This window comes from Mobula hypostoma, chromosome 13 (assembly GCF_963921235.1).
Source record: "Mobula hypostoma chromosome 13, sMobHyp1.1, whole genome shotgun sequence".
In the NCBI taxonomy this organism is placed as follows: Eukaryota; Metazoa; Chordata; class Chondrichthyes; order Myliobatiformes; family Myliobatidae; genus Mobula; species Mobula hypostoma.
The window spans coordinates 64,877,528-64,893,370 of NC_086109.1; the positions used below are offsets into that span (position 1 = coordinate 64,877,528).

Genomic DNA, 15,843 nt, shown 5'->3' on the forward strand with positions numbered 1-15,843 from the left:
CCAGTCCCTAAATGAAGAAATTCCCCCTCAGCTTTCCTTCAAATATTTCTCCTTTCATCCTTAACTTATAACCTCTAGTTCTAATCTCGCCCAAACTCAGTGGAAAATGCATGCTTGCATTTACCCAAGCTAAGGTCCTCATAGTTTTGCATACCTCGATCAAATCTCACATTATTCTTGTACGTTCTTGGGAATAAAGTCTTAATCTAATCAATATTTCACTATAACTCTCATTTTTTCAACATGCATGTAGACTTTCTCTGTACTCTTTCAATCATCTTGATATCTTTTCTGTAGGTAGGTGACCAGAACTGCAGAGGTACTCCATATGGCCTCACCGACATCTAATACAACTTTAACGTAACATCCAAGCTCCTGCACTCAATACTCTGCTTATGAAGGTCATCATGCCAAAAGTTCTCATTATGACCCTATGCAGCTGTGATGCCACTTGCATGGAAGTATGGATCTGTATTTCCAGATCCCTCTGTTCCAACCACATTCCTCAGTGTACTTCTTTTCACTGCATAGTCCTACCCTGCTTTGTCTTTACACTTGCCTGAATTAAATTCCATCTGCTATCTTTCAGTCCATTTTTCCAACTGGCTCGAATCTCACTGCAAGCTTCTGTAGCCTTCCTTGCCCTTCTCTATGCCTGCAGTCTTGGTGTTACCTGCAAATTTGCCAATCCAGTTTACCACACTACCATTCAAATCATTGATATGGATGACAAACAGCAGCAGAGCCAGCACCAATACCTGCGGCACACCAGTAACCACAGGTCTCCAGTGAAAGAGGCTGTCAGACTACTATCACTAGTAAACTGGATTTAACATTACCCTCTCCCGTGAAGGCAATGTTGAATCCAATACAACCAACCTCCCATGCAAGACTTTGTCAAAGGCCTTGCTAAAGTCCAAGTAGACAATGTCCATTTCCTTTTTTTCATCAACTTTCCTGATAACCTTTTTGAAAAATTCTGGTTAGACACGGCCTACTAGGCACAAAGCCACGTTGACTATCCCTAATCAGGCTCAGTTTATTTGAATCCCTATGTCCTCTTCCAACTTAGTCTTCGAGTCTTTCTTGAACAACAGAATAAATGAGCAATTCTCAGGTCCTCCAGCACCTCCATGGCTAAGGACAATTTTTTTTAATGCATATTTGTATGCCACTGGCATTTTTCATACTCATCAAGTGCCTCATGTGTTCCTTACTGCCCATAACTGCTCTGTACCACCTTCTTCTTCCTAGCAGGGACTCAATATCCCTTGAAAACCCAGGTTTCCTGAACCTGTTAGCTTGCCTTTTCTCTAATAGGAACGTACAATACCTCTGCCAATGCCCGTGTGATTTCTTCCCTAGCCTCCCATAAGGTCCAAGGGGACACTTCATTGGGCCCTGGGGATGTCTCTAGCTAACCTTTTCAAGTTGGCAATCAGCTTCTCTCCTGTAATCCAAATCCAGTTCATGACCTCACTACTGTTTTGCCTCAGCTCTATGGTGTCTGTGTCCACCTACAGAAGCAAAAAAAATCTATTTAAGCTCTCCCCCATCTCTTTTGGCTCTATGCATAGATGACCCCGCTGATCTGCAAGTGGACTCATTTTGCCCTGTGTTATATATTTACTCTTAATTTATCTGTAGAAGCCCCTTGGGATTCTCCTTCAACTTGTCTGCCAGTGCAACCTCATACCTTCTTTTGGACCTCCTGATTCCCTCCTACATTTTTATACTTATCAAATGCCTTACTGCTTATACTTGCTATGCACCTCCTTCTTCTTCTCTACCAGAGACTCAATTTCCCCCTAAATCTGTCAGCCTTGCCTTTTATTCAGACAGCAACTTACAAACTCTGTGCCTTCAATATTTCACTTTTGAAGGTCTCCCACTTACCAAGCATCCCATTTCCAGAAAACAACCTTACTCAATCCACACCTGCCAGATCCTTTCTGATGCCATCAACATTGGCGTTTCTCCAATTTAGAATCTCAACCAGTAATATCCTTCTCTACGTTTACCTTGAAATGTAATAGAATTATAATCATTAGATCCAAAGTGATCCCCTACACACACTTCTGTAACCTGCCCTGCCTCATTCCATTACAGAAGATACAGTATTTTGCTCTTTCCATTTGGAGACCTTTATGTATTAATTAAGGAAACCTTCCTGAACATCCAGTGCGATTACAGTATGGGCATCCCAGTCAATATGTGGAAAGTTACGATCACCTACTATCACAAACTTATTTCTCTGTTATCTCGCTACAAATTAGCTTCTCTAAATCCTATTGACTATTGGGGGTCTACAGTATAATCCCATTAATGTGGTCATCCTTTTTCTATTACTCAGGTCCACCCATATAGCCTCATTGGACGAGTCCTGCAGTCTGCCATGACATTTCCCTTGAAGGGTAATGCCACCCCTCCCCCTTTAATACCACCTCCTCTATTGTGACTAAAACAATGGAATCCCGAAACACTGAGCTGCAAGTCCTGCCCCTCCCGCAATCAAGTTTACTAATGCCTACGATATCATAATTCCATCTGCTGATCCATGCTCTAAGCTCATCTGTCTTACCTTACAATTGTCCTTGCACTGAAATAGACACAGCTCAGAATATTGGTCCCACCATGCTCAACCTTTCGATTCCCGTCTTTGGATGTAGGCTTAACATATACTTACCTCACAACCATTCTACCAGCTATCCTGGCACTTTGGTTTCCATCTGCATGCAACTCCAACATAAACCCTCCCCGCCCCCCCACTCCACCCCAACATATTTGTTGTCTTGTGGGAACAGTACAGTGCAGGACATAAAAATTAGTATATATTACAAAAACAAAATTAAATAAATAGTGCAAAAGAGGAAGAGTGAGGTAGTGCTCATGGACTGTAGAAACCTGATTGGAGAGGAGGAGAAGCTGTTCCTAAAAAGTTGAGTGTGGGTCTTCAGACTCCTATACCTCTTTGTAGTAATGAGAAAGGGGCATCTCCTGGTTGGTGAGGACCCTTCATGATAGACACTATCTTCTAAACACACTACCTTTTGAAGATGACCTTGAAAGAGTTATGTTCATGAAGGAGCTGGTTAGTCTACAGCCCTCTGCAGCCTCTTTTAATCTTGTGCATTGGAACCTCCCTCCATATTAGGCGGTCATGCAACAAGTCATAATGCTCTCCATGGAACATCGGTAGAAATTTGCTGGAGTCTTTGGTGACATACCAAATCTCCTCAAACTTTACTGGCATACCTTCTTCACGATTGTATCAATGTGATGAGCCAAGGTAGGTCCTCAGCAATGTTGTCACCCAGGAACTTGAATGTGTCCACCCTTTCCACCGCCAATGCCTCAATGAGGACGGGCGTGTGTTCTCCTAACTTCCCTTTCCTGAAGTCCACAATCAATTCCTTGGTCTTGCTGAAGATCAATGCAAGGTTGTTGCTGTGACACCACTCAACCAGCTGATCTAGGTCACCCCTGTACATATCCAGATCACTATCTGAGATTTTCACTGCGGAGTCATTGGCATATTTTACAGATGGTGTATCAGTTGTGCCTAGCCACAAGATCAGAGAGAGTATAGCAGCAATGAGGGATGACCTTATTCAATCAAGTAAGGTCCCAAGGTGGATCGACAGGATAGGTGTTTTTTTTTCCACTCATGGTAGAGTTTCAAACAAAGGGACATAACTACATGATAAGGGGCTGATCATTTAAAACTAAGGTGTACCTAAACATATCCTCTCATCGAGGTTAGTGAATTTCGAAATTTCTCTGCACTGGTGGGCAGTAGAAGCTGGAGAATTAATAGTATTTAAAGTAGAGGTGGATAAACATTGGAATTGGAGACAGACAAAGTAAATGGAGTTGGCTCAGAGATCATCTCTGAACTCATTAAATAATGATCAAGGAACCGAGGTGTGGAAAAATGGCACAGAAGAGGAATTGAGGCCAGCTTAAATCAGATATGATCTTCGTTAATGACGGCCTGCTCCTACACCCATTTTCTTGTGTTATTTGACATCAATCACAGCAATCGTATGCGTATAATGTAAGTAACTGTAAAAAAAAATTATAATCATACTTGTAGACTTCATGGGAAAATAAAAAAATCAAAAAAGATAATGCAGTTGGCCTTTATACCTAAAGGACCCAAATAAAAGGACATTAAAAGTTATGCTGCACCTATGGAATGCTTCAATAGGCTATACTACCAGAACAATCCTTGGAGTTTAAAGGTTCAACCACCTGGAGAGCTTACACAAACACAGGTATTCATGACATTCGGGAACTTAAAGGGTGATTTAATCAAACAATCTCCAAGGCTTACAGAATTTGAGACTTGGGGGCATATTCTAAAAATTAAATCCAAGTCTTTCTGCAATAATAAAAGATTGGAACTTCCTTCCCTAAATGGTAATAGATGCTGGGGCACTTGTTAATTTTAGATTTGAGATTGAGAGATTATTATAAACCACAGATATTATGGAATTAGAGACAGACAAAGTAAATGGAGTTGGCAGGATAGATATACTAAATGGCAAACTCTAGACATATTTTACATTAATATTTCTGAAGGGAAGTTTACATTGATAATAATCACATGACATGCATCATTGACCTTTTGACAATAGATGTTAAATATACCTTTTGTACTTCAGTCATTTTCCTTTACATTTCTTTTAAAGTACAGTTATTTGCTGAATGAGCCACAATCTGATATTTTTCTTCTTGTCAAATCCAATCCTGCTACAGAATATATAAATAGAACAGTCCCACTGTGTTTACCTAGACATTACTGTGTCCACTCATTGGACCTGGACCCAAGATAGTGTAATAAACCAAAATCATAACAATGTTCAGCAGAGTATGTTTCATTCTTTGATCAAATTAATTAATAGCAAAGTTGGCAAAGGCACATAGCATTTCTGTCAAGCAGGGAGATTGCTCATTTTATGTAAAACAGTAGAAGCCAAGTTTCTGTAGTTTGCTCAGGCATATGAATCTTGTGCCTGCATTTGAACCATCGTTCATACACAACCAACTTTTCTTTCTGTAATAGACTCACAAGAACGAACAATTTTTAACTTTCTTGGCTAGTTTACAAGTGGGAGTAGGCATGCAAAGACGGCTTTGGCCAAACCTAAGATTGTTGTTTTGAAAGGCTTTCATTTTGCTCCGACTGCTCTTAGAGTTTCCTGACTCAAAACTGAGTAATTTGTCACTCGAAAGGCTCAACAAATACAGAGGGGTGCGAGAGTGAGCTAAAATGACTCTCAACACAGCTTTCCCTTCTGATATCAAACAGGGGGAATGTGATATTCAGGGATGAGGTATGACATCAGTTCAGTTGTTATAAACCAGCTGTCCCCAACCACCAGGCCGCAAACCGGTACAGGGCCGCAAAGCATGTGCTACCGGGCTATGAGGAAACGATATGATTTGGCGATATGAAAAGATATGAGTCAGCTACACCTTTCCTCATTCCCTGTCACACCCACTGTTGAACTTTAATGCACGCAAGGCCATCAGTGACCCAAGATGCAAATGACCCAGGACGTGCAAAGGAATGGGTCAGTGACCCATTTGTGAATGTCCCTGGTGAATCATCCATGTCAGCGCGGGAAAAAGATGAACTCCTCGAGCTTGCAAGCTATGGTGGGCTGAAAAGTATGTTTGACATAACATCTCTGCCGGCATTCTGGATCAAAGTCAAGGCTGAATATCCCGAGATAGCCACGAAAGCACTGAAAACACTGCTTCCATTTCCAACATCATATCACTGTGAAGCGGAGTTTTCTGCGATGAATGCAATGAAAACTAAATTGCGGAATAGACTGGACATAAGGAACCCCCTTCGAGTATCGCTGTCTCCCATCACCCTTCAATGGGACCGTCTTGTTGCAGGGAAACAAGCCCAGGGCTCCCACTGATTCAGCGATATTGGTGTGTTGCAATGATTTTTTATGTTCATACAGGGAAAATATGTGCTGTGTGTTTCATATCCAAACATTACTTATAATGTTATGATGCTATTGACTTATAATTCAGTGGTCCCCAACCTCTGGGCTGCGAAGAATGCAGCGGTACAGCGGTAGCCAGAACGCACCCAGCACATCTTTAAGAAAAGGTCCAAAATAAACAAGCTAATTGATTAGGTGCCACCCGGCACGTAAATGTTGGCCCAGATCCGATTGTGTTGCCTTTGTTCTGGGCCAACATTTATGTGCTGAGTGGCACCAAATCAATTAGCTTGTTTATTTCGGCTTTTTTCTTAAAGATGTGCTGGGTGCATTCGGACTACCACTGTACCGCTGCATTCTTCACGGCAATGTATCAGTCCACGGCCCGGAGGTTGGGAACCACTGTTATCACTACATTCATGCGAGGAAAATATGCGCTGTGTGTTTAATATTAAATTCATTAGATAAACCCCTTTAGAAAAGAAATTGAATGTATTAGCCACTTATAAGTGACTTATCACCTATTTTCCGGTCGTGATTAACACCCCCCCACCCCCCCCGGCCATGCGTCCCTCCCCCACCCCCGGTCGGGTGGTCCGCAAGAATATTGTTAATATTAAACCGGTCCGCGGTGCAAAAAAGGTTGGGGACCCCTGTTATAAACTACCGACAGGTAGACTGTGACACAGAACAAGGATTAGTTTGGGTTGGAGAAACTCAGCAGGTCAGGCAGCATCCATGGGGGCCGGAGGGGGGGAAGAGTTGATGTTGCAAGCCGAGACCTTCATCAGGACTGGAAAAGAAGGGGGAAGAAGCCAGAATAAGAAGGTGGGGGGGAGAGAGAGTAAGCTGGCAGGTGATAGGTGAAACCAGGTGAGGAGTACAAAAAGTAGTACAGGCTTCTGAGCAATAGTTGTGATGTAGTGCATGGTACAAATAAGGAAAATAGAGGTGCATGAAACCGGGTTAATATAGGAATTATGGCGAGATGGTTAAATCATATTGGTACCACCAATAAAGAGGATGAATTCCTGGAATATGTACAATATAAGTTTCTAGATCAGTATATTGAGGAGCTCACTAGGGAAACAGGCTGACTACATTCATACTATCATTGTAAGATGGAATTAATCATCTTGCTGAAAAGGGAAATTTAGGAATGAGTAACCATAATCTGATAACATTTAATATCAAATTCAGAAGAGATGTGCTTCAATTTGAAACGAGGGTTTTCAAATATAAGCAAAAGAAACTGAAGATATGGGGGCAGGTTGGCTGAGACAGATGGTATATTTGCAATAGAGAGTGTAACAATGCACAGGTAATGGCTTGCACTTAAAATAACATTTTTAAAATGATCTGTAACAAATATCCATTTCTTCAAGGCCCAAAGACACACCAGGTAAAATGGTTCAACCATAAATTAGAGGTGAAATTAAAGGCAATGAATAAGGAAAAGGCTTGGAAATTTGCCAAAAACAAAGCTGCAAGCCAAAGGATTGGCATTATCTTCAAATTCACCAAAGGATGACTGAGAGATTAATAAAAAAGGAAAAGTAAAATAGTGAGAAATATAAAAAAGACAGACCATAAACTTTCTATAGCTGTTTAAAAGGAAAAGTGAGAAGGGACAACTTATGATCGAAAATCAGGAAATGGCACAGAACTCTAACAAACACTTTCTATTTGGCTTCATGGAAATTCTAGAAACACTAGAGAACTTGGGGTCCAGTGCAAATAAGCAAGTAAAAGAAATTAGTATCAGTAAAGAACTACTATTAGAGAAGTTGATGAAAATGAAACTGATAATTCCCAAGGATCTGTTAATCAACACCCCAGAATTTTGAAAGGCATCACAGAACACTGTTCCAAAATGCTACAAATACTGGCATAGCTATTGCAAATGTGCTCCCAGTTTCTCAGTTGCGGGGAGGAACAAATTGAAAATGACTAACCTATGAGACAGATTCTGTTCTCTGGAGAGAAATAGAAAACCTAGTAACATGGTATCATGATAACAACCTTTCCCTCAGTGTCAGCAAAATAAAAGAACCAGTATTTGACTTCAACAAGGGGGTAGTGAACCTGCTCCTGTTTACATCAACAATGTTGAGGTCAAGAGGGTTGAAAGCTTCACGTTCCAAGCAAAGAACATTACTGATATCCTGTCCTGATCCAATTATGTTGGTACCATGACCAAGAAAGTTCACCAACGCCTCTATTTCCTCAGGAGGCTAAAGAAATTTGGTATGTCCCCTTTGACCCTCATGAATTTTTATTGATGCATCATAGAAAACATCCTGGCTGGATGCAAGACGGCTTGGTATGTCAGCTGCTCTGCACAGGATCCCAATATGCAGAGAGCTGTGGACACAGCTCAACACATCATAGATCCAGACTCCTATCCATAGACTCAAAGTACACTTGTTGGTATGTACCTCAGTAAAGCAGCCAGCATAATTTAAACCCCACACCCCGAGCATTCTCTCTTCTCCCCCATCCTATAAGGCAGAAGATACAAAAGCCTGAATGCACATACCATCAGGCTCAAGGACAATTTCTACCTTATTGTAAGACTACTGAATAGTTCTGTAGTACAATACAATAGATTCTTGACCTCACAATCTACCTTGCATTGGCCTGCACTTTATTGTCTACCTGCACTGTACTATGTACTCTGTACTGTAACACTTAATTCTGTACTCTGTTGTTTTACTTTGTATTACCTCAATACAGTCTTGTGATGAATTGATCGGCATTAATGATATGCAGGGGACAAGTTTTTCACTGTACATCAGTACATGATGATATACCAATTTATATTGGTAGGTGGGAAAATGTTCTAAGCTATTACTAAGTATGGAATATAAAAATGTTTAAAAGTGTATGACAGCAAATTTAACATGCATTTATGAAAAGGAAATTATGCTTGACTAACCTATTGGATGAAGTAGAATAGACGAGGGGGCATCAGTGGATGCAGTTTATTTGGACTTACTGAAGGTTTTTGACAAGATCTCACACAGGAGGTTGACAAACAAAGTTAGAGTACTTGAAACTTGGAGCAGTACGTCAACACGATTTGAGAGTTGGTTGACAGGCATAAAACAAGGAGTTGGAATAAATGGATTATTTTCTGTTTAGCAGCTTTGACTCATGGGATATCATAGGGAATGATGTTTGGGCCTCAAAACTGCACATCAGGAAAACCTGACTCTGGAATTTTTAGTGGGCTTTTCCTTTGCCTTTTATTCCAGCATAAATGCCCTCCACTGGACCCCTCCCATAAGTTACATAAAAATGCAACGTGTAAAATATGTCATCACTAATACTGACACTGTTAAATTAATTCTCTGAAAAAGAAACATCAACAGATGATGCAATAGCTACAGCTATACACACCATTCTTACATATCTGGAGAAGAGGGATGCTTACATGAGATTGTTGTTCTTGGACTATAGTTCAGCATTCAACACCATATTTCCCTACAGGCTCGACAAGAAGCTCAGAGACCTTGGCCTTCACCCTACTTTGTGTAGCTGGATCCTGTCAGGTCACGGGCAGGTGGTAAGAGTGGGCTCCCTCACTTCTGTCCTTCTGACCCTCAACACAGATGCCCCTCAGGGCTGTGTCCTAAGCCCCCTCCTTTACTCTCTGTATACCCACGACTATGTCACCACCCACAGCTCCAATCTGCTAATTAAATTTGCTGACGACACTACACTGGTTGATTGGCCTAATCTCAAATAATAATGAGGCAGCCTACTGAGAGGAAGTCATGACTCTGACACAGTGGTGCAAGAAAACAACCTCTCCCTCAATGTCGCAAGAACAAAGAAGCTGGTTGTGGACTACAGGAGGAATGGAGATAGGCTAACCCCTATAGATTTCAATGGATCTGGGTTTGAGAGGGTGAACAGCTTTAAGTTCCTCACCGTAAACATCACCGAAGATTTCACTTGGTCTGTACATACCGGCTATGTGGTGAAAAAGGCAAAACAGTACCTCTTTCACCGTTGATGGTTGAAGAAGTTTGGTATGGCCCCCTCCAAGTTTTAAGAACTTTCTTTAGAGGCATGATTGAGAGCATCCTGACCAACTGCATCACTGCCTGGTACGGGAACTGTACTTCCCTCAATTGCAGGACTCTACAGAGAGTGGTGTGGACAGCCCAGCACATTTGTAGATGTGAACTTCCCACGATTCAGGACATTTACAAACACAGGTGTGTAAAAAGTGCCTGAAGGATCATTGGAGATCTGAGTCACCCCAACCACAAACTGTTCCAGCTGCAACTATCTGGGAAACAGTACTGCAGCATAAAAGCCAGGACCAACAGACTCCAGGCCAGCTTCTTCCACCAGGCCATCAGACTGCTTAGTTCATGCTGATACAACTGTATTTCTATGTTATATTGACAATCTTGTTGTACATACTATTTATTATAAATTACTATAATTGCACATTGCACATATAACAGCGACGTAACGTAAAGATTTTTACTCCTCAGGTACATTAAGGATGTCAGTCAATCAATAAATAAATAAATAAAACCAACAAATATTTACTAGCAGAACCCTAACTCCATTTTCTTTGAAACCATGCTACTTAAATGACTAAAATTCAAACTGCTTGTTCTGAATTCAGTAAGATCTCTGATCTCCTGTGATCTCCAAGTACAGGGAATCATATACAGCACCATGTCCTTAAGGACTCCTTGACAACCTCCTACCTGGAGTAACTGGGTGGACTCTGTGGTGGTCTCACTATGCAAAGAAAATGTCTCCTGCAGACACTGATATTCATGCGCCAGCCCACTTCTCTTAGTCCATGAGCCAGGACCCCAAATTTGGGCCACCGGTACCATCTGGGGGGAATAATTCTTATAGTGATTTTTGGCTAAGTATACACCCCTAGTGCTAGAAAATATGGGATAGCATTGCAGTGGTGGTACCTTTCTGGATTCTACAAGGGAGCACATTCGTAGGAAACTGGAATCTGAGCTGGGCAGTTCAGTAGATATATTTTCAGATGACAAAGGAAAATTGTTAATGGTTCCTGAAAGTGTATCATTAAGGCACGTTGTCTTGGAAAGTCAAACTCTACAGAGGGAACGCAAAGTTTGGAGGGCCAAGGCAACCAATTTCGACAAGATCATAGATCAGACTTCATCACATATCAAATCAATCATTAGACAGGAGATGACTGTGACTCCCTGGCCATTCCATCCATCTGATGTGAAAGACAGTGCTCATACCTCCATACCGGATCAACTAGAGCAGCTCCTTGTTGGACTGCTCACTGGAAATCCTGACACCAAGACTCAAACACAGAGGGTCACTGCCTCTGGTTCAGTCATTTAGTCAGGACATAATATATGCTGTGACATGTGGTCAACATAAACCACCAAAGCACCTTCTACTTCCTTATGCAGTAAAAACACTGATGGGTAACAATGAGCTCATCCAAACACTCAACAGGCTTGGGCATGGGGTGTCTTACTCCCAACTTGAAGAGAACGACACTGCTCTGTGTCTCCAAAAGCTAGCAACAGCCTCCAACCAGAGAGTTGTACTTCCAGCCTCCATCAAGCCTCAAGTCTTCACCAATCTTGCATGGGACAATATCGATAGACTTGCGGAAACTCTCACTGGAAAGGGTACATCACACAGAGTCAATGGCACAGTGGTACAGGCCAGTGTCTATAGAACACATCGGCCAAGAGCTGAGCTTCCACACATTGAGAAACTGAAACAGAGATCAGTCACCATTGAGGACCAAGAACTGGAAGTATATGTAGCAGGTGCACGTGTGGGCCCACAACCTCTCCCAACCAGAGAACATTGTGTCCAGGAAACCAAGCAAGCTGCTCTTCTTGCTTGCAAGAAGAACCTGGTGTGGACACTTGCAAGGCAAACAGATCCAGAGAATCAGACAATCTCAAGCTGGACTGGTTTTAATATCAGCACCAGGGACCAAGAATCAATCTCACAAGATATTGTTGGGTATCTGCCAACCACCAATTTACCAGCCACAGAGTTGACCACAGTATTTGAAATCCTGAACCAATCAGAGCTAATCAGGAAGGAACTTAATTTAGAAACAATTGTGGTAGTCATGGATCAGGCACTCTATGCAAAAGGCCACTGTAATTGCCTGGAATCACAAAGGGCGCTTCTCCAACACTCTTCTCAGGATGGGGACATTCCATACCATATGTAATGCCTTAGCCATCCTAGGAAAGCGATTTTGGGATGCTGGTCTAAAGGACGTATGCATAGTGGCTGGAACTGTCGCAGAGGGGTCCATCAATGGAGTCCTTGATGGTAAACACTACAATCGTACTGTCAGGGTCCACTAGTACATCTATGAAGCACTGATGGGACTCGCATGGGCAGAGTTCACACCATGGGTTGAGGACAACGTTCCAGAGAGGAGTGGGATGATCAAATCATTCTTAGACCATGTGAATGACATGGCCAGTGTCTTGAACCAACAGAAGTTGAACAATCTGCTGCAAAGTCCACTCTTAGCTGAGCTGATAACCTTGTGGACAGACTTTCTTTCTGGAACACCTCTGTCACAACAATGGAGACCTATCCACATTCTGGATATCATACATTGACATGGTAGAGAACGTAGTACTTGGGCTTCTGCGCGCCTCTCGTGAGGGGGACTGGGAGTTGCACCTCCATGCTATAAGAACCATGATCCCATGGTGCTTTGCCTGTGATAAGATGAATTATGCCAGGTACCTGTCCCCTTACTTTGCTCAAATGATGAACCTCCCAGAGAAGAATCCTTCAATGTATGAGGCCTTCGAGACAGGCCAATTCTCAGTGCAGCTGTCAAGTAACAACCCCTTTGGGCAGATCCCTGTGGACCAGGCTATTGAAGCCACAGTGAACAAAGACACACAGACTCCTGGAGGCACATCACGGTTCAGCCTGAATGCTGGAGCTATCAAGCATTACTACATAACAGCTAAGCACCGCAGTGCATTCCTGGGACAGTTAAGGGAGATGGTGCAAGGCAACAAATCAGAGCTTTGTTATGCGGAGCTACAGTGGCCAAGAATCCAGGAAGATGAGGAAGCAGTTTAGGCAGTGGTTAGCCTCATACATGAATGGGTCAACCCATTTGCAGAGAAGTGGGACCTTATTAGCATCTCCACAGCAAAGGCAGCCCCCAAGGACATTGCCTCCAACCTGATGAAGGTATATGAGATTGGTGAGCAATGCCATGCAACCCTCAAGGATGAGAGACTAGAGGAAGACCCACCAGCAAAGAAATTCCATGGCCCAATGAAAACCAACAAGCTAAAAACATTCAGTGATATGTGTGAGAAGGGATAAATGAAATCAAATGTGAGGGATCAAATGGATCATCTTGAAAGCAGACAGGTCTTTGTTTGGACGCATCATAGTGATAGCACAAGGGTGCAGTCTATGTACGGAGAATATCCTTTCTCATCCCCTTGGACCATTGCCCTGGGCCCTGTCCACACCAGAAGGATCACTGAGAAAGACAAGTAAAGCTACTTTAGCCACAACCTTGCAGAAAAATGTAGCAGTAGAAGAGCAACTCCAGGAAACTCTGCTACATTGGTTGATGGAAGGATCTTGGTCCAAAGAGTGAAAGGTGATCAAGTTACTTTCAGAGACGTTGCCACAACAATTCTGGGTATGGCTCTGAGGGAAGGCAGTCAGAGTAGCAGAATAGATGTTGTGTTCAACACATACAAGGAGAACTCTATCAAGAATAGTGAAAGATATCTACGGGGTGAAGAGACTGGTCATGAGTTGCAAGATATCACAGGCACACAGATGGTGAGGCAGTGGAGGAGCTTCCTGACCAAAGTCAGTAACAAAAGTAGTCTCATTAGCTTCATAGTCCATGAATAAAGGAAGGCGGAGTACAGAGCAAAGCTACAGGAGAAGATTCTGTATGCAACTGTGAATGACAAATGTTACAGAATCACATTTCAAGACAGTGAGGAGGTGTCAGCTCTTCAGTATCAACAAGAAGAAGCAGATGGCCGCCTACTTCTCCATGCTGCCCATGCCACAAGAGAGGGATACCAATCTGTTGTGATCTGCTCAGAAGACACAGATGTCTTTATCATGTCTTTGGCATCTTGTGACAAGATTGAGGCCCTATTGTTCTAGAAGCGTGGCACTAGAACCCGTACAAGGTTTGTAGACATCAGGAAGGTTGCTGCCACTGTTGGCATAGAGGTTTGTAGGGCTCTCATCGGGTTGCACGCATATACAGGATGTGACACTGTAAGCGTTTTTGCAGGCAAAGGTAAGACAAGTGCCCTAAAACTTCTGACCAGCAACAGGGAAACTCAGGACACATTCTTAGAGTTGGGTCAGGAATGGGACCTCTCCCAGAACTGATGGACAAACTGGAGGCATTTACATGTCTTCTATACACCCCAAAAGCATCGACCTCTAAGGTCAATGAGCTCAGGTATCACCTTTTCTGTGCCAAAAAAGGTGAAATTGAAAGTCATCAACTCCCACCATGCAAAGACCACTTAACAAAACATGCACAGTGAACCAACCACCAGGCTGGTATATGGAGAAGGACCCACAAGTGCCAAGCCCTGTTGGCAGAGGATGGAAAATGGAGGGAGAAGAGGAAGCTGAACAGTTGGTGGTGCACTGGATGGAAGGCCAGCCAGCACCCGATGCCGTCCTGGATCTACTGGCCTGTAACTGTCTAAAAAAATGTTCACTCCCAAGATGTATGTGTGTTGCAAATGGCCTCAGGTGTACTGACATGTGTAGACTGGCAGACTGCGAGAACCAGACATCCACCTCAGAGAGTGTGGAAAGTTCAGATGAAGATGTGGAAGATGTGGAAGACTTGGAAAATTATTATGATTATTAATAGGTTATGAAAGTATGGAAAACAAAGTATGGAAAGCAGTCTTTGATTAAATATATTCATTTTACAACCAAATGGGGCCTAGGTTATGGCCATGTGGAACTCCACATTTGAATTATTGTACTGTAATTCTATATGCTATGACAAAAGCTTAAGATTGTTTTGATTTGATACAACAATATGAAAAATATCATGACATTGACAAAACCCCAGAAATCGCTCCAAATGAGGTTTTTTACCTTTTGGGGGGGGGGGGGGGTAACATTTTCTGCTGTACTGATGTTAATATGGAATATATCTAAAAAAGTGATTACTTATTTGAATTCCTGAATAAATTCTCCACAAATCCATATGATTATATGTGTCCTAGGGTTTTTATTGACTTTTCCAAAATAAACAACCGACAAATATTTTTCTAAAAATGAAATGATACACTCTACTGAAATTGGGCACTGTACTGCGAGTGCCAACAATGACATAGTTTTCAATGTAGAATTTTATAATATTTGATGAAAAGTGCTTGAACTCAGCTACCATTGTGACAAATTTCAATGTTGAGGGATCACTGATGACAAAATACTACTAGGTCGAATATTTATGTTGTACTTTATATTGGCCACTTTTCAGAAATGCTTATTTTAGGGTAGTGTTATAAAATGCATGATAGCACACATAAAACTACTACTGGTGCAATGCTATCACATATTTTCTAACTCTAGAGATGTATACCTTGCCAAAAATCACTATCAGCATTATTCCCCTCAGAAGGTACCCACCAACCCGACTGGCTGATGTCTATCTACTTCCCTGGACCTCTAATCTCCTCTCCTTCCGGCTACTGTAGCATCCAGTCAATAAGTAGAAATAAATATTTATTTATTGATTGAGATACAGCGTGGAATAGGCTCTTCCAGCCCTGAGAGCCACAGCACCCAGCAATCAGTGGATTTAATCCTAGCCTAATCATGGGACAATTTA

General features: G+C 42.2%; 1 protein-coding gene across 3 annotated transcripts in view; it reads right to left on the reverse strand.

Moving 5' to 3' along the window:
- adamtsl3 (ADAMTS-like 3) overlaps nucleotides 1-15,843 on the reverse strand; it is a 760,337-nt gene that overhangs the window by 230,774 nt on the left and 513,720 nt on the right. The window lies entirely within an intron of this gene.